The 22,944-nt window shown below is 49.6% G+C and overlaps 1 pseudogene; it reads left to right on the forward strand.

The window, feature by feature from the left end:
- The first annotated feature begins 12,556 nt into the window (after positions 1-12,556).
- On the forward strand, positions 12,557-13,659 carry LOC129015518 (heterogeneous nuclear ribonucleoproteins C1/C2-like; annotated as a pseudogene).
- The last annotated feature ends 9,285 nt before the right edge of the window (positions 13,660-22,944 follow it).

The raw sequence follows: 22,944 nt of genomic DNA on the forward strand, positions 1-22,944 counted from the left end.
GGCCTTGAACTCCTGAGCTCTGGCAATCTGTCCTTCTCGACCTCCCAAAGTGCTGGGATTACATCCTTCCACTTTCAGTCCAGCAACGGTGCAGTGAATCTTTCCTGTGCTTCAAATCTCTGACTTCCTTTCCTGGCACCAACCAGAGAAAATTCCACCTTTTTTTTTTCAGACGGAGTCTCGCTCTGTCGCCCAGGCTGGAGTGCAGTGGTGCGATCTTGGCTCACTGCAGGCTCTGCCTCCCAGGTTCATGCCATTCTCCTGCCTCAGCCTCCCGAGTAGCTGGGACTACAGGCGCCCACCACCACGCCTGGCTAATTTTTTTGTATTTTTAGTACAGATGGGGTTTCGCCATGTTAGCCAAGATGGTCTCGATCTCCTGACCTCGTGATCCTCCCGCCTCGGCCTCCCAAAGTGCTGGGATTACAGGTGTGAGCCACCGCGCCCGGCCAATTACACCTTTAAGGGCTTCCTGTGATTAAATTAGGCCCACTGGACAATCACCCTTTTATGAAGTCAACTGTGGATTTGGGCTCGCTACCACACAACTGTAGTCGCAGCTACTCAGGAGGCTGAGGCTCAAGTGATCACCCAGCATCAGCCTCGCAAAGTGTTGCGATTACAGGTGTGAGCCACTGCGCCCAGCTGAAGGAATTATTTTTGTAGACTATCCTTGATCATTTCTTCCCTCCGTTTTCTCTGTTCTTTCTACCTTCTTTGAGTTAGAAGTTGTATCTTGTGGGATAATCTCCTCATTTTCTTATCCTTTCTTTCATGTATTCCAGCCTTTTGTCTTTCTGGGAGATTTTCTCAGCTTTCTCTTGCAGTACTGATATTGAAGTTTTTATTTCTGCTATCACCTTTCTACTTTTGTTTTGTCTTGTTTCTGAGACGGAGTCTTGCTCTGTCACATCAGGCTGGAGTGCAGTGGTTCAGTCTCTGCTCATTGCGACCTCCAACTCCCGGGTTCAAGCAATTCTCCTGCCTCAGCCTCCTGAGTAGCTGGGATTACAGGCACGTGCCACCACACATCCAGCTAATTTTTTTTGTATTTTCAGTAGAGATGGAGTTTTGCCATGTTGGCCAGGCTGGTCTTGAACTCCTGACCTCAAGTGATTCTCCCTCCTTGGCCTCCCAAAGGGCTGGGATTACAGGCTTGAGCCATTGTGCCCAGCCTCTAGTTCTTTCTTATTCTCTTATTCTGAGTGTTCCTTTTCACAGCATCTTATTCTTCTTATATGAATGCAATATATTTTATTTCTCTGAAGCTTCCTTATTTTCTTGAAGACTTTTGTTGCTCCCTACCTGGGTCTGGTTTTTTGGAGTTCTTTTCCTCTCTTGGTTCCGGTCTTTGACTTTCATTTTACGAGCTACCCTCAAGGGTTCAGTGACCCTCCATTGCACATTCATATTGAAGAGCAGGGAACTGAAAAAGATACTGGGAAATGAAGACCCTTGGAAGCTCCACGTCGTGGCAGGACGTGTGGACAGGTGAGGCTTGTTGGGATCTGGCTGTCCTTGTAAGATCCCAAAGCCAGCATCAGAAGTGTCATCTGAGAGGACCCCTCCGGCCTCCTGACCGCAGAGAAAGCAGGCTATCAGCTTCCAGGGACCAAGCAGGGGGATGGGGCCAGGGGCGTCTCCCTGACAGGCGTGTGCCTTTCCCTTCACTCCTTGTTTTAGGACTGACCCACCCCGATTCACTTTGCTGTCCTCAAAATCTAAGCCTCCAGCACAGGTTTTATTTACATAGTATATTTATGATGGGTGCTGATAGATATTGGAGGGTACATAGCCTCCCAAGTTACCCCTTGGCACCCCTTGGATGCCAGGTGGTAGGGTATGAAAATAAACCAGACATGCTGGTTGAAGACCTGCTAATTATTGAGCAACTACTATGTGCCAGGCGCTGAATCTAAATCAGGGTTTTGCCACACAAGGAACATCTGGGCATGTCTGGAGACATTTTCAGTGTTACAAATCGCTGTAGGGGTGGATACTACTGGCATCTAGTGGGTAGAGGCCAGGGACGTTGCTAAACGTCCTAAAGTGCACAGCGCAGCCTCCCATACCTGGCTCTGAATGTCAATAGAGCCAAGGTCAAGAAACCCTGCTCTAGAAAGATGAAAGACACGTTCACTGACTTCACAGGACAGGAGTAAAGAATTTCTGGTTCCGGCCAGGCACAGTGGCTCACACCCATAATCCCAGCACTTTGGGAGGCTGAGGTGGGCGGATCATTTGAGGTCAGGAATTCAAGACCAGCCTGGTCAACATGATGAAACCCCGTCTCTATTAAAAATGCCCCCCAAAAAACAAAAATATTAGCTGGGTGTGGTGGCTCATGCCTGTAATCCCAACTACTTGGGAAGCTGAGGCAGGAGAATCACTTGAACCTGGGAGATGGAGGTGGCAGTGAGCCGAGATCATGCCATGAACTCCAGCCTGGGTGACAGAGTGAGACTCTGCCGAGAGAGAGAGAGAGAAGAAAGAAGAGGAAGAAGAAGAAGAAAAAAAAGGAGGAGGAAGAGGAGGAGGGGGAGGGGGAGGGAGAGAAGAAGAAGAAGAAGAGAAGGAAGAAAAGAGAAAGAAAGAAAAAGAAAGGAAGGAAAGAAAGAAAGAGAAAGGAAAGAAAGAAAAAGAAAGAAAGAAAGAAAGAAAGAAAGAAAGAAAGAAAGAAAGAGAAAGACCCTGCTCTAGAAAGATGAAAGACACATTCCCTGGCTTCACAGGAAAGGGGCAAATAATTTCTAGTTCTGGCCAGGCACAGTGGCTCACACCTGTAATCCCAGCACTTTGGGAGGATGAGGTGGGAGGATGCCTTGAACCCAGGAGTCTGAGACCAGCCGGGGCAACATATCAAGACCCTGTCTCTACCAAAAAAGAAGAGAAAAGAAAAGAGAAAAAATAATAATTTCTAGATCCTCAGCATCTTCTGTGTTCCAGGGGCAGGAGGAAGCTCTTTCTTCACTTTGACAGCAAGCCTGTGGCCTAGGCATTGTCAGCCCGCTTTGCTGGAGGGGGCATTTGAGGCCTGGCCGGCTTAGCTAGCCTACAAGGAGTGTTACTGGGGTGAAAACAGCCAGTGGGGACCAGTCTGCTTGTGGCCCGCCAGGTGCTTGGGATGGCGAAGCAGCAAATGCCCACCTTCCTGCCTAACCCCCTCCTCCCTCTTCAGGGGGGGAACTGGGGGTGGCAGCGGCTGCCGGGTGCGAGCGGGCCCAGGCCTGTGGCCCTGCCTGACGTTGGTCCCCATCAAGCCATGTGACGAGACCAGGCCACAAGAAAGAGGTTTCAACAAGCGTTATCGTTTCCTGGAACTCCAACTCGGCGACTTCCCCGAAGACCGGCTGTGCCTGGCTGGCGGGCGGGCTGCGCACAGCGGGGACAAGGCTGCCCCCTTCCTCCTCCGCTGCCTCCGCGGCCGCGTCTATCTCAGTCTGACTACCTGGAAGCAGCACTCCACCCTCCAGCCCAGCGGCCCTCGGCTCGGCTGCTGGGTCAGTGGCAACCCCGGGAGCGGTGGGGCAGGGGCTGCTCCGCCAGCCCGTGTGATGTTCAGGCTGCGCTGGACCAGCCCGGGACCCCTAGGTGCCCAGAAACCCACTTCCTCTTGTTTCTGCCCCTGAACAAGCTTCTCAGGGCAGCTGACAATAAGACTTAGCACAGAGGTGCCTCAATGTTGCTCTCAGAGAAATGGACGCAAGGCTAGGTGCAGTAGCTCACATCTGTAATCCCAGCACTTTGGGAGGCCGAGGTGGGCGGATCATTTGAGGTCAGGAGTTTGAGACCAGCCTGGCCAACATGGTGAAATCCTGTCTCTACTAAAAACACAAAAATTAGCCAGGCGTGGTGGTGGGCACCTGTAATCCCAGCTACTCAGGAGGTTGAGGCACAAGAATCACTTGAACCCAGGAGGCAGAGGTTGCAGTGAGCTGAGAGTGCGCCACTGCAGTCCAGCCTGGGCAATAGAGCGAGATTCCATCTAAAAAAAAAAGAAAAGAAAAGAAATGGAAACAAATCTCCCACCGCATTCATCCTGCCCACCAGACAGGGCCTCTCTGGAGCCAGACAGATAGTTTCTGTTTCTGGCTGGCTGGGCCCTAGAAATCCAGAGAAGGGGCTAAAACCTCACTTTGTTGGAGGTGGGGTGGCTCAGAAGTCAGATTCTTGGGCACCACCATCTCGGTGATGACTCTGGGATAAGTCACTTCCTCAGTTCCCCAGTTCACAGAAACCCCGGTTGTAAATATAGACCTGGCCACAATGGGGCGGGGTGGTGGGTGCGGGGGGAGAGTGAGATGGGGGTGAGGAGGAAGAACCAAGGACAAAATCTGATTCCTCTGAGAGGGCAGAAGCCTCCAGGCCAGCGGGGTTTTCTTAACCTGCTTTTGGGAAGGAAAGACTGTCAGGCTTGTGGTCCCTCTGGGCCTCAGTTTCCTCCTCTATAAAATGAAAATGATATTAGCTTGAGCCGTATGAAATTGCCAACACTCTTGTGGTTTTGACCTCCAAAACCAGCAATTTCATATGCTGCTCTAACGTGACCTATCTGGAAAACTGAAGACTGAAATGAGATCCCGCAAAGTGCTCAGCAGAGTGATTGCATATAATAGGTGCTCAATAAACAATAGGCCTTGTGTTATAATACTTTTTCAAATCAAAATATTATTTTTTTGTAGAGACGGGGGTCTCACTAGGTTGCCTAGGCTGGTCTTGAACTCCCGGGCTCAAGCGATCCTCCTGCCTTGGCCTCCCAAAGTGCTGGGATTACAGGTGTGAGCCACTGCACCCGGCCATAATATATATCTTATATCTCTTGTATCTCCTATCTAATGATATGTCACCAGTAATAATAATGGCAGCGCTCCTAATTCTTTCACCCATCCTCTCCTTGTCAAACCCACAGCGACTTCCACTTACTGAGCGCACTGTGCACCCAGGACAGATATAAACGTTCTCCATTCAGTTTTCACCACTTACTGTTACCCACAAGCGTGAGCCTGTGCAGGCATGGTGTCATAGCTCAGGATTCATGTGTACACAGCATATAAGCCAGCGCAGTCTCGTTCTGTGTCCCTTCTCATTCTGGCCGTCTCACTCCAGAGTGAGACCCAGTCTCTCCTCATTCAGCGCATGCTTGCTGGGGATGGCCCTTTTGCTACATTAACTTGTGCAAGCCACAGCGTGCTCATGGTTAATCTTGAGTTTGTATCCTACTATAGTGTTAAGATCAGAAGTCATCCTCGGCCAGGCATGGTGGCTCAAGCCTGTAATCTTAGCACTTTGGGAGGCCAAGGCGGGCAGGTCACTTGTGGTCAGGAATTCAAGACCAGCCTGACCAACATGGCAAAACCCCGTCTCTACTAAAAACACAAAAAATTAGCTGGGCGTGGTGTAATCCCAGTTACAGATTGAGGCACGAGAATCACTTGAACCTGGGAGGCAGAGATTGCAGTGAGCCGAGATGGCGCCGCTGTACTCCAGCCTGGGCAACAGAGCGAGACTCTGTCTCAAAAAAAAAAAGTCACCTTCTATTGGAGCAATTGATATTTTTAAGCCAAATGTAGGACATTTATGTCTTCAATTTCATCTTTGTACCCACTCAGTGTCCCAGTCCAGGGTTTGTTTGGGATCTGGTTCTGTTGCCCAGTGAATTCACTGTCCTTGCAATAAGCAGGTTGTCTGGCTTCTAATGAAGGAATCCAGGAAGAAGGCAGGAAGAGCATTAGCTGAGGCCAGAGCCCTGTGGCATACCACATAAGACCACTCAGCCAGCTGTCACATGTGTGTGCAAGCGTGTGGTGTGTGTGTGTGTAGTTAATAATTTACAGAGTTGGCCGCCAGGTGCAGTGGCTCACGCCTATAATCCCGACACTTTGGGAGGCTGATGCAGGATTACTTGAGGCCAGGAGTTTGAGACCAGCAACATAGACTCCGTCTCTACAAAAACAAAACAAAACAAAACAAAATTAGCCAGATGTGGTAGCACAGTCTATATAATCCCAGCTACATGGGAGGCTGAGGCTGGAGGATTGCTTGAGTCCAGGAGTTTAAGTCTGCGGTGAGCTAGGATCATGCCACTGCACTACAGTCTTGGCAACAGAGCAAGACCCTGGCTTAAAAAAAAAAAAAAAAGTAAAACACATTTATAAAGTTTCCAAACTGGATATTAATGCTTCTGTCTGGCTTTAAACCTCACTGAAGGGCCGGGCACAGTAGCTCACGCCTGTAAGCCCAGCACTTTGGAAGGCTGAGGCAGGCGGATCACGAGGTCAGGAGTTGGAGACCAGCCTGACTAACATGGTGAAAACTCGTCTCTACTAAAAATACAGAAATTAGCTGGGTGTGGTGGCACACGCCTGTAATCCCAGCTACTCAGGAGGCTGCGGCAGGAGAATCACTTGAACCCAGGAGGCGGAGGTTGCGGCAGTGAGCCGAGATCACGCCACTGGCACTCTAGCTTGGGGACAAGACTGAAACTCTGTCTCAAAAAATAATAATAATAATAATAACACAACTCACTGAAGGCTAATTTTGGCCTTGCCACATGTTAGCTGTGTGACCTTGAGCAAGTTGTTTCACCTCTCCGGGCCTCAGTTTTCTCATCTGAGAAATGGAGATTGTAACAGTTTTATCCCTACGGGGTGGTAGAAAGGATGACTGAGACAGTGTACACGGCGCTCCCAGCAGTTCCTGACATGTCATTGCTGTTTGAGCCAGAGCCATGGAGCGTCTCTGCACCAGATGGATCCTGAAAAGTTGAACAACAGCACGTCTCCAGGGCCAGCAATTTAGCAGAGGCAGGAGGGAGGCAAGGCTGTCCCTCAGCGACTGGAGTGCCATGCTCCCCATGCAGGCTCCCTAGGAGGCCAGTCTCCCTCCTCTCACAAGGCAGCCTCAAAGCCTTTGTTGTGTCTAGTTTCACAGGGACTGACCAGCAGCCCCTTCCCACTTGGCCCAGGGCTTTCGGGCTCCCAGCCAGAGTGACTTCCCCAGTCTAAGCCTCAGTTTTCCCATCCATGAAAAGGGAACAAACCCGCAGTGGACAGTTAGGAGCGCTTGGTGAAGTACAGCACATCCCAAGGTCAACACTGGGTCCATTCCCCATTCTGGCTGGGCCTGGGCTTCCTTACTGCCCTGATGGGGATGACAGCTCCTCCCTAGCTAGTCAATGACCTAGAAGGATGCTCATGAAATGCTAAGTGGAAAAAAAGTGTGTTGCAATATGGGTCATAAGGAATGGTGTCTTTTCTAAAGAGAGAATAGGCTGGGTGCAGTGGCTCACTCCTGTAATCCCTACAATTTGGGAGGCCAAAACAGGAAGATCACTTGAGACCAGGAGTTCGAGACCAACCTGGGCAACATAGTGAGACCTTTGTATCCATAAAAAATTTTACAGGCACGTGCCTGTAGTCACAGCTACTCTGAGACTGAGGTGGAAGGATCACTTGAACCCAAGGAATTTGAGGCTACAGTGAACCGTGATCACACCACTGCACTTCAACCTGGGTGACAGAGCAAGACCCTGTCTCAAAAAAAGAGAAAGAAAAAACTATATATATGTGTGTATCTGCAGAAATGAGGTTAGAAATACACACATTACACACACACATACGTGTGTGTATATATATAATTTATTTAATACTAACGTTATTGGTAGGTTCTTTAAACATTTTTTGAAACAAATGTGGAAATTAAAAAATAACGTGGGCTGGTGGGGAATGTTAATGAGGGGAAGGCTCTGCACGTGGGGGCAGGGAGAACTTGGGAACACTATGTACTTTCCACTCCATTTTGATGTAAACCTAAAACTGCTCTAATAAATACTAAGTTATTAAAAGCAACCATGAGGCCAGGCGCGGTGGCTGATGCCTATAATCCCAGCACTTTGGGAGGCCAAGGCAGGCGCATCACTTGAGGTCAGGAGTTCCAGACTATCCTGGCCAACATGGGGAAACTCCATCTCTACAAAAAATACAAAAATTAGCTGGACGTGGTGGTACATGCCTGTAATTCCAGCTCCTCGGGAGGCTGAGGCAGGAGAATCGCTTGAACCCGGAAGGCGCAGGTTGCAGTGAGCCGAGATCGCACCACAGCACTCCAGCCTGGGCGACAGCGAGACTCCATTTCAAAACTAACTAGCTAAATAAAGCAACCACAATCGGGGTGTGAAAGCGTAGAAGCCCTGCGTTCCACTTGCTCTCCCTCAAGCTTTCCTTGACCACAGACATCAGCAAGTGACGGGGGCCACTGTCGGCCCTAGCTCCTGGCAAAACTGGTCTTGGCTCTTTCACACTGGAAGATCATTGTGTCTCTTCTTATGACATGTGGCTCCATTTCACTTCATTCCAGCCAAACCTGACCTCTGACCCATGCTGTTCTCCAGACTCCAGTTACCCAGGACTCTGGGTTGTAAGTGACAGAAACGAAACTCAGGCAGCGTAAGTGAAAAAGGAAATGTGGCGCATGGAACAAGGACATCAAGGTGGACTTCAGGCATGGCTGGATGCAGGCGCTCACACAATGCATCAGGGCTCTGTCTCGTGTCTTTCTCATCAACTCTCTTGATACAGTGGGCACATTGGCTAAATTAGGGCCAATGTGCTAAATTGGCTAAATTAGGGCCAATTCTGTTAGTTTCAGCTGAAAACGGAGGTGTCTGATTGGTCCAGCTTAGGTCATGTGCCTACCCTGAACCGGGGCATGGGGAACTCCGATTGGCCAGGTCTGGTCCACACCCATCTCTGGCCAGGGTGCTGTGATTGACAGCTCCTTCAGGACCATAGAACATGCAGGCCGGACAGTTCCCTGAGAGCAAAGCTCTGGCTCACAGTACGCCACACATGATTTCTGCTTTCCAGCCCTCCAGCTCCTTAGAATGTGGGACAGAGACCATCGGCTCAGGTCTGTGTTCCTAGGGCTGGGACGCCTCATATAGCGGAAGGAGGAGGGACTTTGGGCTCCAACAGACCTGGGTGTGAGTCCAAGCACTTCAGGTCACTTTACCTCTCTAAGCCTTATTTTTGTTCCCAAACATGTCTCCCTACAGGATGGTGCCAAGGATTTAAGTTAGTCCCTAAGGGTAGAGTGGGAACCTGGGCCCTGGTCCGGCCCTGACAGCTATGATGGGGATTGACTGCCTGTATCTCACGTGAGAAAAGTTTGGATCTCCACTCAGGCTGTGAAGTCTTGGGCAGATAACACTTCTCTAAACCTCAGTTTCTTCCCTTGCAAAAAATAGAGAAACATGCTGTTCTAGTCCATTTTCTTTATTTCTTTCTTTCTTTTTCTGAGATGGAGTCTCCCTCTGTCGCCCAGGCTGGAGTGTAGAGGCACGATCTTGGCTCATAGCGACCTCTGCCTCCTGGGTTCAAGCAACTTTCTCGCCTCAGCCTCTTGAGTAGCTGGGATTACAGGTGCCTGCCACCATGCCCTGCTAATTCTCGTATTTTTGTAGAGATGGGGTTTCACCATGTTGGCCAGGCTGATCTCGAACTCCTGACCTCAGGTGGTCTGCCTGCCTCAGCCTCCCAAAGTGCTGGGATTACAGGCGTGAGCCACTGTGCCTGGCCCTTAGTTCATTTTCTGTTGCATATCACACAATACCTGAAACTGGGTAACTTATAAAGAAAAAGGTTACGGAGGCTGAGGAGTCCAGGGTCAAGGACTGCATTTGGTGAGGGCCTTCCTGCTGGTGGGGACTCAGTGCAGGGTCCCAAGGTGGCACAGGGCATCCCATGGTGAGGGGGCTGAGTGTGTTTGTTCACATCTCTCTCCCTCTTCTCACAAAGCCACCAGGGCCACACCCATGATGACCCATTCATCTATTATTCATTCATCTATTAATCCATGGGTCTCTCTTGACCTAGTCACCTCTTAAAGGCACCACCTGTCAATACTGCCACACTGGGGATTCAGTTTCAACATGAGTTTTGGAGGGGACAAACATTCAAACCATAGCACATGGCTACTACAGGGACAGTTATTCCGATGATGGCAGATAACACAGGCCCATTGCTAGAGATCACACCTCCAGGCCTTTGATGATGCTGTTCCCGCTGCCTGAGATGTCTTTCCTGAAGCTTCTGGGGGAAACTCCTTGCCACCCACGTTTGAAGACTCAGACAGCAACTCCTCCAGGGAGCCTCCCCTGATTTCACATCTCCTATCATCCTCTCCACAATTCCTAGGTCTGATTAGCCATACTCCTGCTGAGGCCTGGGTTGAGTAGTATTGAAGCCATGTCTAAGTCCTTTTTTTGTTTGTTTGTTTGGTTGTTTGGTTGGTTTTTTGTTTGTCTGTTTGTTTGTTTGTTTTGAGACAGTGTCTCGCTCTGTCACCCAGGCTGGAGTGCAGTGGCGCAATCTCGGCTCACTGCAACCTCTGCCTCCTGGGTTCAAGTGGTTCTCCTGCCTCAGCCTCCCGAGTAGCTGGGATTACAGGCTCCCGCCACCACACCTGGCTAATTTTTGCATTTTTAGTAGAAATGGGGTTTCACTATGTTGGCCAGTTTGGTCTCTGACCTCAAATGATCTGCCCACCTCGGCCTCCCAAAGTGCTGGGATTACGGGTGTGAGCCAGCACCTATATCCTTTTTATCCTAACTGTGAACGGCTCAGATTCCTCTGCCTGCTCTGTGCCCGGCATGCAGGAGGCACTGAATCAACGTTTGCAGGATCAGCAGATGCCCTCCAAGCTTTCTGGGGGTCACCCAACTCCAGCACAGGCCTCTGATGTTGGCTTTGCTGGCAACATGACACCTTCCCAGACGAGGGGGCTTTGGGCAGGAGAGGAAGTCCAGGCTGCGCCTGGAAGCCCAGGTGACTGATTTCTAAGAAACCACTTGAGGGACAGGAAGGCTGGGGCAAAGGATGATTGGGACAGCTTTTACTTTCAGTTTCCTGGAGCTGGAGCAAAGCAGGTGCCCAGGGTTCTCGGTGGGAAGGGGAGGGTGGCGCAGTCACAGCCTCGTAGAGTCAAAAATAGCCACCACTTCGGGACATAGACCAGGCCTGGAGCCCAGAGTGGCTCCACTTGGCCCCAGCGACACAGGCGTGAGGGTGGGTGCAGTGGGCAGCCATCACTGGGGGCTCCCAGGCAGGATACAGCATCTGAAAGCCTGCGTCCTGGCTCCTGGCCCCTGGCTCATCCATTTATCCTTTATTTATTTATTTATTTGCTTATTTACTGACACATGATCTTGCTCTATTGCCCAGGCTGGAGTGGAGTGGCACAATCAGCTCACTGCAGCCTTGACCTCCCAGGTCAGTCAATCCTCCTGCCTCAGTCTCCCAAGTAGCTGGGACCACAGACATGCACCACCACGCCTGGTTAATTTTTGTGTTTTTTGTAGAAATGGGAGACTCACTATGTTGCCCAGGCTGGTCTCAAACTCCTGGGCTCAAGCCATCCTCCTGCCTCAGCCTCCCAAAGTGTTGGGATGACAGGTGTGAGCCACTGCAACCGGCCTCACCATTTATTTTATACATGCCTTAGGTTATTCATTCCTTCACTCGCTCATTCATTCATCCATGTCTCCTTTCTGTTGTCCTTAGGTTCTCTCCCTGTTTTCTTGTTTCCCTTCTCATTTTTCCCTTGCCTTCCCTTCTCTCCTCTCCCTCTCTGTCCCTCCATCTGTGTGTGTTGCTCCTTCTCTCTCCATCCTCTCTGGGTGTCTCCAACCCTTTCTCCCTCATCTCCCCAAATCTATCTCTCTGCCTCCTTTCCCCCAATATGCCTCTCTCACTTTCTTTTCTTTGTTCAGCATTCCTCAAACTGCCTCGTTCACTTAAGACAATGTTTTTGTTATTGTTGCATGTTTGTTATTTGTTATTTTGTTATTGTTGTCTCACTCTGTTACCCCAGGTTGGAGTGCAGTGGTGTGATCACAGCTCACTGTAGCCTTGACCTCCTAGGCTCAAGTGATCCTCCCACCTCAGCCTCCTGGGTATTGGGACTACAGATATGCACCACCAGGCCCAGCTAATTTTTGTATTTTTTGTAGAGATGGGGTTTTGCCATGTTGCCTAGGCTTGCGTTGAAATTCTGGGCTCAAGCAATCCACCTGTCTTGGCCTCCCAAACTGCTGGGATTACAGGTGTCAGCCACCGTGCCCAAAAACAATTTTTCACCATATTGTTCTAAACAGATGTTCCCCTGAACATTAAAGAAATCTAAATGTCTACTTTAGTGTTGCCTCAGGGAATAATAGCCATAACATCTAAGGTTTTATGAGATACATTTTTCCCTAATACACACTGAAATCAATGCAACCATTAAGAGAATGTTTGCAGCCAGGTGTGGTGGCTCACCACTGTAATCCTGGCACTTTGGAAGGCTGAGGCAAGTAGATTGCTTGAGCCCAGGAGTTCGAGACCAGCCTGGGCAACATAGGAAGATTCTGTCTCTATTTTTTTTTTTTAAAGGGGTCGGGGGTAAGGAGATGAAGACTGAGCGGTTGTGGCCGCATTACTGACCTCAAGCAGCAGTTGGCTTCTCCACGTAGAACCCAGGAGTAGGAGACTCAGAATTGAAACTCTTCTGCCTGCCCGCTCCTGTGAGACTTTTTTGATCTTCAGCTACATTTTCGGCTTTGTGAGAAACCTTATCATCAAACACAATGGCCAGCAATGTTACCAACAAGACAGATCCTCGCTCCATGAACTCGTGTTCGTTGGGAATCTCAACACTCTTGTGGTCAAGAAATCTGATGTGGAGGCAATCTTTTAGAAGTATGGCAAAATTGTGGGCTGCGCTGTTCTTAAGGGATTTGTTTTCATTCAATATGTTAATGAGACAAATGCCCGGGCTGCTGTAGCAGGAGGGGATGGCAGAATAATCGCTGGCCAGGTTTTAGATAGTAACCTGGCTGCAGAGCCAAAAGTGAACCAAGGAAAAGCAGGTATGAAATGATCAGCAGTGGAGACGTACAGGTCAGAAACAGAACACCCTTCTCCATCCCTCTACTCAGCTCCTCTTTTGACTTGGACTATGACTTTCAACGGGATTATGATAGGATGTACAGTTACTCAGCACGTGTACCTCCTCCTCCTCCTATTGCTCGGGCTGTAGTGCCCTTGAAAAGTCAGCGTGTATCAGGAAACACCTCACAAAGGGGCAAAAGTGGCTTCAATTCTAAGAGTGGACAGCGGGGATCTTCCAAGTCTGGAAAGTTGAAAGGAGATGACCTTCAGGCCATTAAGAAGGAGTTGACCCAGATAAAACAAAAAGTGGATTCTCTCCTGGAAGACTTGGAAAAAAGGAAAAGAAACAGAGCAGACAAGCAGTAGAGATGAAGAACGATAAGTCAGAAGAGAAGCAGAGCAGCAGCTCACATGAGACTCATGTGAAGATAGAGTCTGAAGGTGGTGCAGATGACTCTGCTGAGGAGAGGGACCTACTGGATGATGAGGATAATGAAGATTGGGGGATGACCAGCTGGAGTTGATCAAGGATGATGAAAAAGAGGCTGAGGAAGGAAAGGATGACAGAGACAGCACCAATGGTGAAGATGGCTCTTAAGCACATGGTGGGGCTTAGAAATCTTATCCCGTTATTTCTTTACCTAGGTGCTTGTCTAAGATCAAATTTTTCACCAGATCCTCTCCTCTAGTATCTTCAGCACATGCTCACTGTCCTCCTCACCCTTGTCCTTCCCATGTTCACTAATTCATATTACCCTGCGCCTAGTCCCATTTTCACTTCCTTTGACACTTCTAGTAGTTTTGTTGTCTTACCCTGTAATTTTTGCTTTTAATTTTGATATCTCTTTATGACTTTAACAATAAAAAGGATGTATGGTGTTATCAACTGCCTCCAAAATAATATCTTGTCTTGCAGGGAGTACAGTTCTTTTCATTCATACGTAAGTTCAGTAGTTGCTTCCCTAACTGCAAAGGCAATCTCATTGAGTTGAGTAGCTCCTGAAAGCAGCTTTGAGTTCGAAGTATGTGTGTTACTCCCCTACATTAGTGTGCTGTGTAACAATGCACAATGTAACAAATGTACAAATGTAACAATGTATTTTTGTGAGTGAGAGTTGGCATGTCAAATGTAGCCTCTAGAAAAATAATTAGTGTTATAGTCTGAAGATTTGTTTTCTAGGCCAGGCGCGGTGGCTCACGTCTGTAATCCCAGCACTTTGAGAGGCGGAGGCGGGCGGATCACGAGGTCAGGAGATCGAGACCATCCTGGCTAACACAGTGAAACCCCGTCTCTACTAAAAAATACAAAAAAAAAAATTAGCCGGGCATGGTGGTGGGCGCTTGTAGTCCCAGCTACTTGGGAGGCTGAGGCAGGAGAATGGCGTGAACCCAGGAGGCGGAGCTTGCAGTGAGCTGAGATCGCATCACTGCACTCCAGCCTGGGCAACAGAGCGAGACTACGTCTCAAAAAAAAAAAAAAAAAAAAAAGATTTATTTTCTAAAGTTGTACTGTGGGTTATTTTTGTGAACAGCCTGATATTTGGGACCTTTTTTCCTCAAAACAAACAAGTCTTTATTAAACCAGGAATTTGGAGGAAAAAAAAAAGAAAGAAAATATTCATTAGTTTTATGCCTGACACATGATGGGGCAGGACACCATACCTGCACTTAGGGAGGGGCTGGGTTAGTGTCTCCTTCACCCCCGTGCCCTGGTTCCTCCTTTCCTCCATTCCATTTTTTTTTTTTCTTTTTGAGATGGAGTCTTGCCCTGACACCCAGGTTGGACTGCAGTGGTGCAATCTCAACTCACTGCAAACTTCGCCTCCTGGGTTCAAGTGATTCTCCTGCCTCAGCCTCCGGAGTAGCTGGGATTACTGGCACACACCACCACACCTGGCTAATTTTTGTATTTTTAGTAGAGACGGGGTTTCGCCATGTTGCCCAGGCTGGTCTCAAACTCCAGACCTAAAGTGATCCGCCTGCCTCAGCCTCCCAAAGTGCTGGGATTGCAGGTGTGGGCCATCGTGCCCCACCCCATTTACATCCTTGTCTCCATTGCTCCTTGCTCCATTACTTAGCCCATTATCTGCACTCGGTGAGGGGCTGGTATCTGACCTCTAGAGAAATTTCTGTTTTTTTAATTTTTTTAGTTTTTGTTTTTTGTTTTCCTAGAGAACTTTGTTTGTACCAGGCATGCTTCTAAGCACTTTGTGACGTTCATGCATTTACACCCCCTTAACAGTCCTGGGAGATAGTGACAGTGATAATTCGTGCTTAACAAATGGGGAAACTGAGGCACAAACTGGTTTAATCAGTGATTAAGTAAACTTGCTTATGTTACAGAGGTTGAACTCTCTCAAAGAGAGGTCCCTGCCCTCTTGGCACTCAATCTGTAAGACAGAGCAAACCTCTTGGCAGTCCCTCACGTGGACTTTTAACAGAGGCAGTGGGACCCAGCCGAAAAAGTTAAGGAGAGCTTCCTAGGGGAGGTGTTTGCTGAATTGGGTTTTGAAGGTTGAGTAGGAGTTTGTCAAGTGAAAAGAAAGCAAGGGAAACAGCAAAGGCTTTCCCTGGGGAGCTAGGAAGGCCTAGGGAACCATGAGAAATTGGGGTAAATGGGAGCAGATGAGGAATGTGACAGGAATGAGGTGTGGTTGGAAATGTACATTGAGGCCAGATGGCGGGGAGCCTCAAGTTTCACGGGAAAGGGGTCATATTTGAGTATCTAGCAGTTGAGAGCTGCTGGAACACTGTGGAGTCACCTTGTTTAGTTCAAATACTGCTTCTACTACTTTGACTACCTTGAAATCATGGACAAGAAACATAACCTCTCCTGGCCTCAGTTTCCCTGTCTGTAAAATTAGACAATAATAATACCTAACTGGAATGTGCTAGATAAGGGTGAGCTGACAGTAATTTTTATTTGCAGTGGGAGCTAAGTGTATAACTGGGGGTGTAAGGTGATCAAATTTGCAATTTGAATAATCATACCCAATTCCCTCCTAATGCCTGCAAAGGGGGCTGGGGCCCACATCTCTGGTCCTCAGTTTCCCCATTGTGAATCCAGTGAAGGGGAGCCTGCTTTAAGGTTTGAGTGTGCCTTCCTCCCCTGCCCCCACACCCCTGCCCAGGCTGGACCTGAGGTAGTTTCACTTTGACCCAACTTCTGGCAACTGTGGCCTTTCCTGTCAGAAGGCTGGCTACGAGAGGACTTGGCAAAGGTGAGACAAATGGCAGAAAGATGCCCAGGGCTGGGCATGCTGGGGGTTTCATTTTCAACAGTACAAGCTGGGGTCAGAGGCAGGGTCCCCTGACTTAGGATCCAGCCTGCCCTGGGAATATCATACCTTTAGTTGAGCACGTATGCTGGGTTCCACAGTTTATTATCACTTTTTTATTTTTTATTTTTTTTGAGACAGGGTCTCACTCTGTCACTCAGGCTGGAGTGCAGTGGCATGACCTTGGCTCAGCACAACCTCCACCTTTCATGTCCAAGCGATTCTTGTGCCTCAGCCTCTGGAATAGCTAGGACTACAGGTGAATGCCACCACACACAGCTAATTTTTTTTTTTTTTTTTTTTTTTGTTGGGGGTGGGTAGAGATGGGTTTTCAACCATGTGGCCCAAGCTGGTCTCAAACTCCTGAGCTCAAGCAATCCGCCTGCCTTGGCCCCCCAAAGTGCTGGGATTACAGGCATAAGCCACCTCGCCGGGCCTATTATCACTTTCTTTTAATCCTTCACACACTGTGAGCTCTGGGTGCCTATGCCATTTCACAGGTGAGGAAACTGAGGCTCAGCATCAGTGAAGGGGCTACTTCTCAATAGCACACAGCTCACAGTGTTTCTCCAGGCGTGGGACGAGTGCCCTGGAGGGTCTCTGGGTGGGGCTTTTAGGTGAAACATGGACATTTTTATAAAACATCGAAGCCCCTCCTCCTCTGTGAAACTGTGATTTCATATTTTCATCCTCTTGTAGTCTTTCTGCTTAAGTCAAAAAGAAAGTCTCATATTGGTGCTATTGTGTCATAAACACCTCTCCAATGCTTGCTAATACTCTCCCTTCTCCTTCTCCTTTTTTTTTTTTTTTTTTTTTTTCCAACAGTCTTACTCTGTCACCCAGGCTGGAGTGCAATGGCACGATCTTGGCTCACTGCAACCTCTGCCTCCCGGGTTCAAGCAAGTCTCCCACCTCAACCTCCCGAATAGCTGGGATTACAGGTACCTGCCATCATGCCTGGCTAATTTTTGTATTTTTGTAGAAATGGGGTTTCACCATGTTGGCCAGGCTGGTCTTGAACTCCTGACCTCACATGATCCACCCACCTCAGCCTCCCAAAGTGCTGGGATTACAGGCGTGAGCCACCGCGACCGGCCTCTCCTTCTTCTTTTTTTCTTTTCTTTTTTTTTTTTTTTTGAGACAGAGTCTTGCTCTGTCTCCCATGCTGGAGTGCAGTGTCAGTGATCTCGGCTCACTGCAGCCTCCACCTCCAAGGTTCAAGTGATTCTGCTGCCTCAGCCTCCCGAGTAGCTGGGATTACAGGTGTGTGCCACCATGCCCAGCTAATTTTTGTATTTTTAGTAGAGGCAGAGTTTCTTTTTCCATGTTGGCCAGGCTCATCTCAAACTCCTGACCTCAGGTGATCCGCCCACCTCAGCCTCCCAAAGTGCTGGGATTACAGGCGCAAGCCACTGTGCCCAGCCTCCTTCTTTCTTTTTCTGACTCTCAACCAAACATGGAGCAGACTTTTTGCTCAGCACACAGCAGTATCTAGCTAGAACTTACAATTTTTGGATTTCATTGCATTGCTTAAGGGTTACCTCTTTGTTGCAGGTGATTCCACCTTCCATCTATGGTAATAAAACATTTCCTTTGAAATAAAATTTACTTAAGGAAATCACGTAACTTAATTTGCAGGAAATATTAATTAAATAACAGAACAGCTGGGGACTTGGACAGATCTGGCAAAAAAAAAAAAAAAATACAAGTGAAGCTCCAGTGACTGGTGTGACAGCCTCAGCTTAGAGATGAAAATGAAGGCATGGCTATAAAATTAGGCTGCCCGAGATTAGAATCCACCCCTCCACCAAAGCTCTGCTACCTACCTGCAGTGTGACCCAAGCCCGTTATTTAACCCTGTGCCCCAGTGTCCTCATCTGCAAAATGAAGGTAGTAATAGTCATACCTGATTCATACAGTTCTTGTGAGGATTAATTGGGATACTACGCATGAATTACTTAGAAGCATGCCTAGCGTCTAGCGACATGGGTGAGCTGGCAGTCACTGCTGTTATTAGCAAGAAGCAACCTGAGAATGGGACCAGGTGTGTCTGACCTCATGGCTATGCTGATTCAGATCCTCTGCACAGCTGGTGTGATGCAAAATAATAATTATTATTATAGTTCTGTCTGGGTGCAGTGGCTCATGCCTGTAATCTCAGCACTTTGGAAGGACAAGGTGGGAGAATCACTGAGGCCGGGATTTCGAGACCAGCCTGGGCAACATAGCAGGACCACCGTCTGAAGTAAAAAATAAAAAATAGCCAAGTGTGGTGTTGCACGCCTGTAGTCCCAGCTACTTGGGACGCTGAGGTAGGAGGGTTGCTTGAGCCCAGGATTTTGAGGCTGCAGTAAGCTGTGATTGTGTCATTGCACTCAGCTTGGGCGACAGTGAGACTGTTTTTCGTTTGTTTTTTTGTTTTGAGGCGGAGTCTTGCTCTGTCACCCACGCTGGAGTGCAGTGGTGCCATCTCGGCTCACTGCAACCTCCGCCTCCCAGGTTTAAGCGAGTCTCCTGCCTCAGCATCCCACGCCCGGCTAATTTTTGTATTTTTAGTAGAGACGGGGTTTCATCATGTTGGCCAGGCTGGTGTCAAACTCCTGGTCTCAAGTGATCCGCCCACCTCGGCCTCCCAAAGTGCTAGGATTACAGGCGTGAACCACCGCGCCCAGTCAATGAGACGGTGTTTCAAACAACAACAAACAAATAAACAAATAAACAGCAGCAATGAAAGAATCAAGCAGAGAGGGCTGATTCCAATGACTGGGCACACATCAAGTATTAAGCACTTTTCAGGCATTCTTTGATTGAACTTCACCCATGAGGTGGGTAGTTCTTAACCTCATTTCCAGGTAGGAAAAGAGGTTCAAGACCCAAGGTCTATGTGAGGTTGGGTAGGCAAGGGTTGCTGTGGACCGGAATGGGGTGGGAGAACACGTTGGTCTCTGAGGACTACAGGGCGTGGGAGAGGGCTTGCTATTGTGGCCTTGACCTGGCATGCCCTCGGGACATGCCCTCCCCGGGCCTGGGGTCTTCCAAGAGCCCTGAGATCCCGGCAGGCAGGACGTACCACGAGAACTGGGAACCACTTGAAGGCCAGAAGGGCTGCGGAGCCAGCAGTGCTTCCGAGAGGCCGAGAGGAAGCCGAGGGAAGCCGAGTGTGGCCGAGCCGAGCCAAGTCAAGCCGAACGTGGCCGAGCCACGCCGAGTGGGCCTCGGGCAGCGGTTGGTGGGGAGAGCGGCGCAATGACGTCACTGGCGCGGCGCGTGGTGGCCTCTCGAGAGTGCAGGCGCCGTGGGGCGTCAGCTGGACAAAAGCTGACCCGACTTCATTTATCTGCCTGGACCCCGACCCCGGCTGGTAGACAGCACTCCTGATGCACGGGACGAGGGAGCAGCACGAGCAAAGGCCCTGAAACAGGAGGGAGCGCGGTGAGTGCCTTGCCCAGATCCCTGGGCCGTCCTGGACGTGGGCCTTCTGTGCGCTGCGGGGAGCCATGCAGGGCTGCGGCGTGGGATGCCGGACTCGCCCTGGGTGTCGGGGGAAGGAGGGGATTGGGGAGGTTGTACTGGGGCCGTACAGTCATTGTAGAACCTGTTTCCCCTGAGGGCCATCGGTCGGGTCGCAGAGCCAGGACCACGGTTGGGACAATTTGAGCGCCCACCTGGGCACCGTTGTCCCTGTACGAATGTGCTTTGGTGAAAACTGTGCCTTCTTCTCTAGGGGAAACTAGATACCCCCTACCCCCAAATCAGGCCAAGCCCACCGTGTTATTCCTGGTAAGCTCCCAGCCCTGGGGAGGCTCTGAGTGATGGCAGTGGGAGGCCGGGTGAGAGGTACAAAGCTGGCATCCAGGTGGAACTGGCCACACCCTTCTTGGCCCAGCATCCACCAGGCAAGTCCTGTGGCCTTCCCTTGCCGTTGGTCTGATTGGCTGGAGCCAAAGGGCCTGGCCAAGGATGAACCGCTCCCTTGTAAATATACAGCATGAGGCAGGAAGCCGAAGCCCATCTCACCAGGCCCTCTGCTTAGCTCATCTCCACCCAGCAACCAGGCCAGATCAGGTTACCTCCACGTTCCCCATCAATCTTGAAATCCACACTTTCCACCAAGGTCTACAGGGCCCCACGTGCCCGGGCCCCTGCCCATCCCTCGCGCTTCTTCACCCCTCCCACTCTGCCAGCCTTCTTGAATGGGCCGAACTCCTTCCTGACTGAGTCCCTTTGCACTCGCTCTTCCCTCTGCCTGGACTGCTCATCTCATCTCCTGGCTTTGCCTGGCTGGCGCCTTTCTGTCATTCCAGGCACAATAATGTCAGTGTCACCTCCTGACCTTTCTAAAAGAGCCCCATCCACTATCCAACCACCCTGTCGAGTTTTCATCTGACCACTGTCACTATGTACTTGGAATGTTCCTTTTCCTTTGTTTCATGTTTAGTTATTTACTGTCCAAGGCCCTGAATGTAAACTCTGTAAGCAGGGTTCAGACCCCTCTATTTTGTTCATTCCTGTATCCTTCGGCTTAGATTAATGCCTGGCTGGGCGCAGTGGCTCACACCTATAGTCCCAGCATCTTGGGAGGCTGAGGTGAGAGGATCACTTGAGCCCAGGAGTTCAAGACTGGCCTAGACAACATAGGGAGACCTCATCTTGGCAAAAATAAATTAGCCAGGCATGGTGGTGCATGCCTGTAGTCCCAGCTACTCAGGAGGCTCAGGTGGGAGGATCGCTTGAGCCCAGGAGGTCAAGGCTACAGGAGCTGTGATCACACCACTCCACTCCGGCCTGGGTAACAGAGTGAGACCCCATCTTTTAAAAAAAAAAGAAAAAGAAAAAGAGGAGGAGAAAAAGGATAATGCCTGTAACATAGGAGGTGCTCAGTGTTTGCTATATTAACCTCAACTATCATTATTGGCACCTCATCATTCAGAGATGTATTTAGCACCTACCACATGCTAAGTTGTGCACTAAGCACTTTCTACCTATTATGTCATAGAAGAGGCTCAGTTCGCCACTTCCTGGGATAATGACAGTACCTACTCATAAGGTTGGGAGGATCAAGCAGGCGGAGTGAGGCCTAGGAATATGCATTTTCACCAGACTCCTCCCTTATCCCATCCCTTCTCTCACTATTTAAGAAACCCATCCTGCACTGGGCACAGTGATTCATGCCTGTAATCCCAACACTCTGGGAGGCTGAGGTGGGAGGATCGCTTGAACCCAGGAGTTTGAGACCAGCCTAGGCAACATAGTGAGGCCCCATCTCTACCAAAAACAAGAAAATTAGATGGGTGTGGTGGCTCACACCTGTAGTCCCAGCTACTCAGTCCCTGGGCTGAGGCGGGAGGATTGCTTGAACCCAGGAGTTTGATTCTGCAGTGACCTGTGACCTCGCCACTGCATTCCAGCCTAGGTGACAGAGCGAGACTCTGTCTTTAAAAAAAAGAAGAAGAAGAAATCTGTCTTGTTGTTTAGAGTGGGATGGATTTGGTCCAAGTCCTGGCCATCACTTTTGAGCTGTGTGACCTTGAGTAGGTGGCTGCACTTGTCTGAGCCTCCATTTCCTCATCTGGAAAACGGGGGCCAGAGTTTTCAGCTCGAGGGTGGCTTGGAGGCTGCTCACAGGCTGTCCCTACACCCACACACAGTCCTCGTCATTCCAAAGAGTGCCTCCTTTCTCATGGTGCCCACCCCACACTGCCCTGGCTTACCCGCTCAGTGGGGAGGACACCTCCACTGCACCTGGGCCCCCACCTCAGTCTCTTGCACACACAAACCCTCCTCTCACTTTTCATTCTTGTAAATTGACGTCAGCGCTGCTGAATCATGAAGCTGAGGTTGGAGAGAGAGACAGAATCTGCACCACCCGGGAAGCCACATGTTGCTGGTGCACGCGCACGCGCGCGCGCGCACACGCACACACACACACGCGCACACACACACACACACACACACACACACACAGCCTTTTCCCCCTTCAGTGGTGCCTGCATACACTTTGTCACACGGGACGTGGGGCGCAGCTCCCAGGGCTTTAGGTCACTGTAGCTATGTTCGTATGGATTTAAGTGACTCATAAAGGGAGGAAGGGGCCAGCTCTGGGAAGTGTGATCAGAGGGGGCCTTTACTCTTAGCTGTTCTGCTTCAAGTTCTGCAAGGGGAATGGGTTTGGATACCCAGCACTTGTGCAAGGAAAATATGATTTTTATACTTTTTTCAAAGGAGGAAAAAAAGACTGTAACATATTGCAAGCTACCTGCTAGTTGACCCCTCTTTCGAGGAGGACCTGTTTTCCCATCTGTAAAATGGGGATGTTCACAGTACCTACATCGGAAGGCTGGGTGTGAGTTCAATGCTTTACATAGGTGATGCGGGACCTGGGAGCGGTTCCTGCACAGACAATGCTACATAGAAATACGAGCAGCTGCTGCTATTATTATTGCAACGGTTAGGTCCTCGGGTTGCCTAGTTGTACCTAGCCTCTGAAAAAGTCCTAAGTGGGTTTGCAAAATCTGGCTCCACCCCTTGTTGTGGTCCTGCTTTGCCTCTCTGAGCCTGTTTTCCCATCTGTAAAATGGGGCCAGCACAGCCAGTGAGTGGTCACTAAGGTTCTGTGAGTATACTAGTATTACAGCCCGATCCCCAAGCATTGCCATCTTGGATTTCTTTTTCTCCAGACACTGCCCACAGCAGGCAACAGACAGGAAAGAACAAGGATAGGACTTAACTAATCCACAGCA

Source organism: Pongo pygmaeus, chromosome 18 (genome assembly GCF_028885625.2).
Source record: "Pongo pygmaeus isolate AG05252 chromosome 18, NHGRI_mPonPyg2-v2.0_pri, whole genome shotgun sequence".
NCBI lineage: Eukaryota > Metazoa > Chordata > Mammalia > Primates > Hominidae > Pongo > Pongo pygmaeus.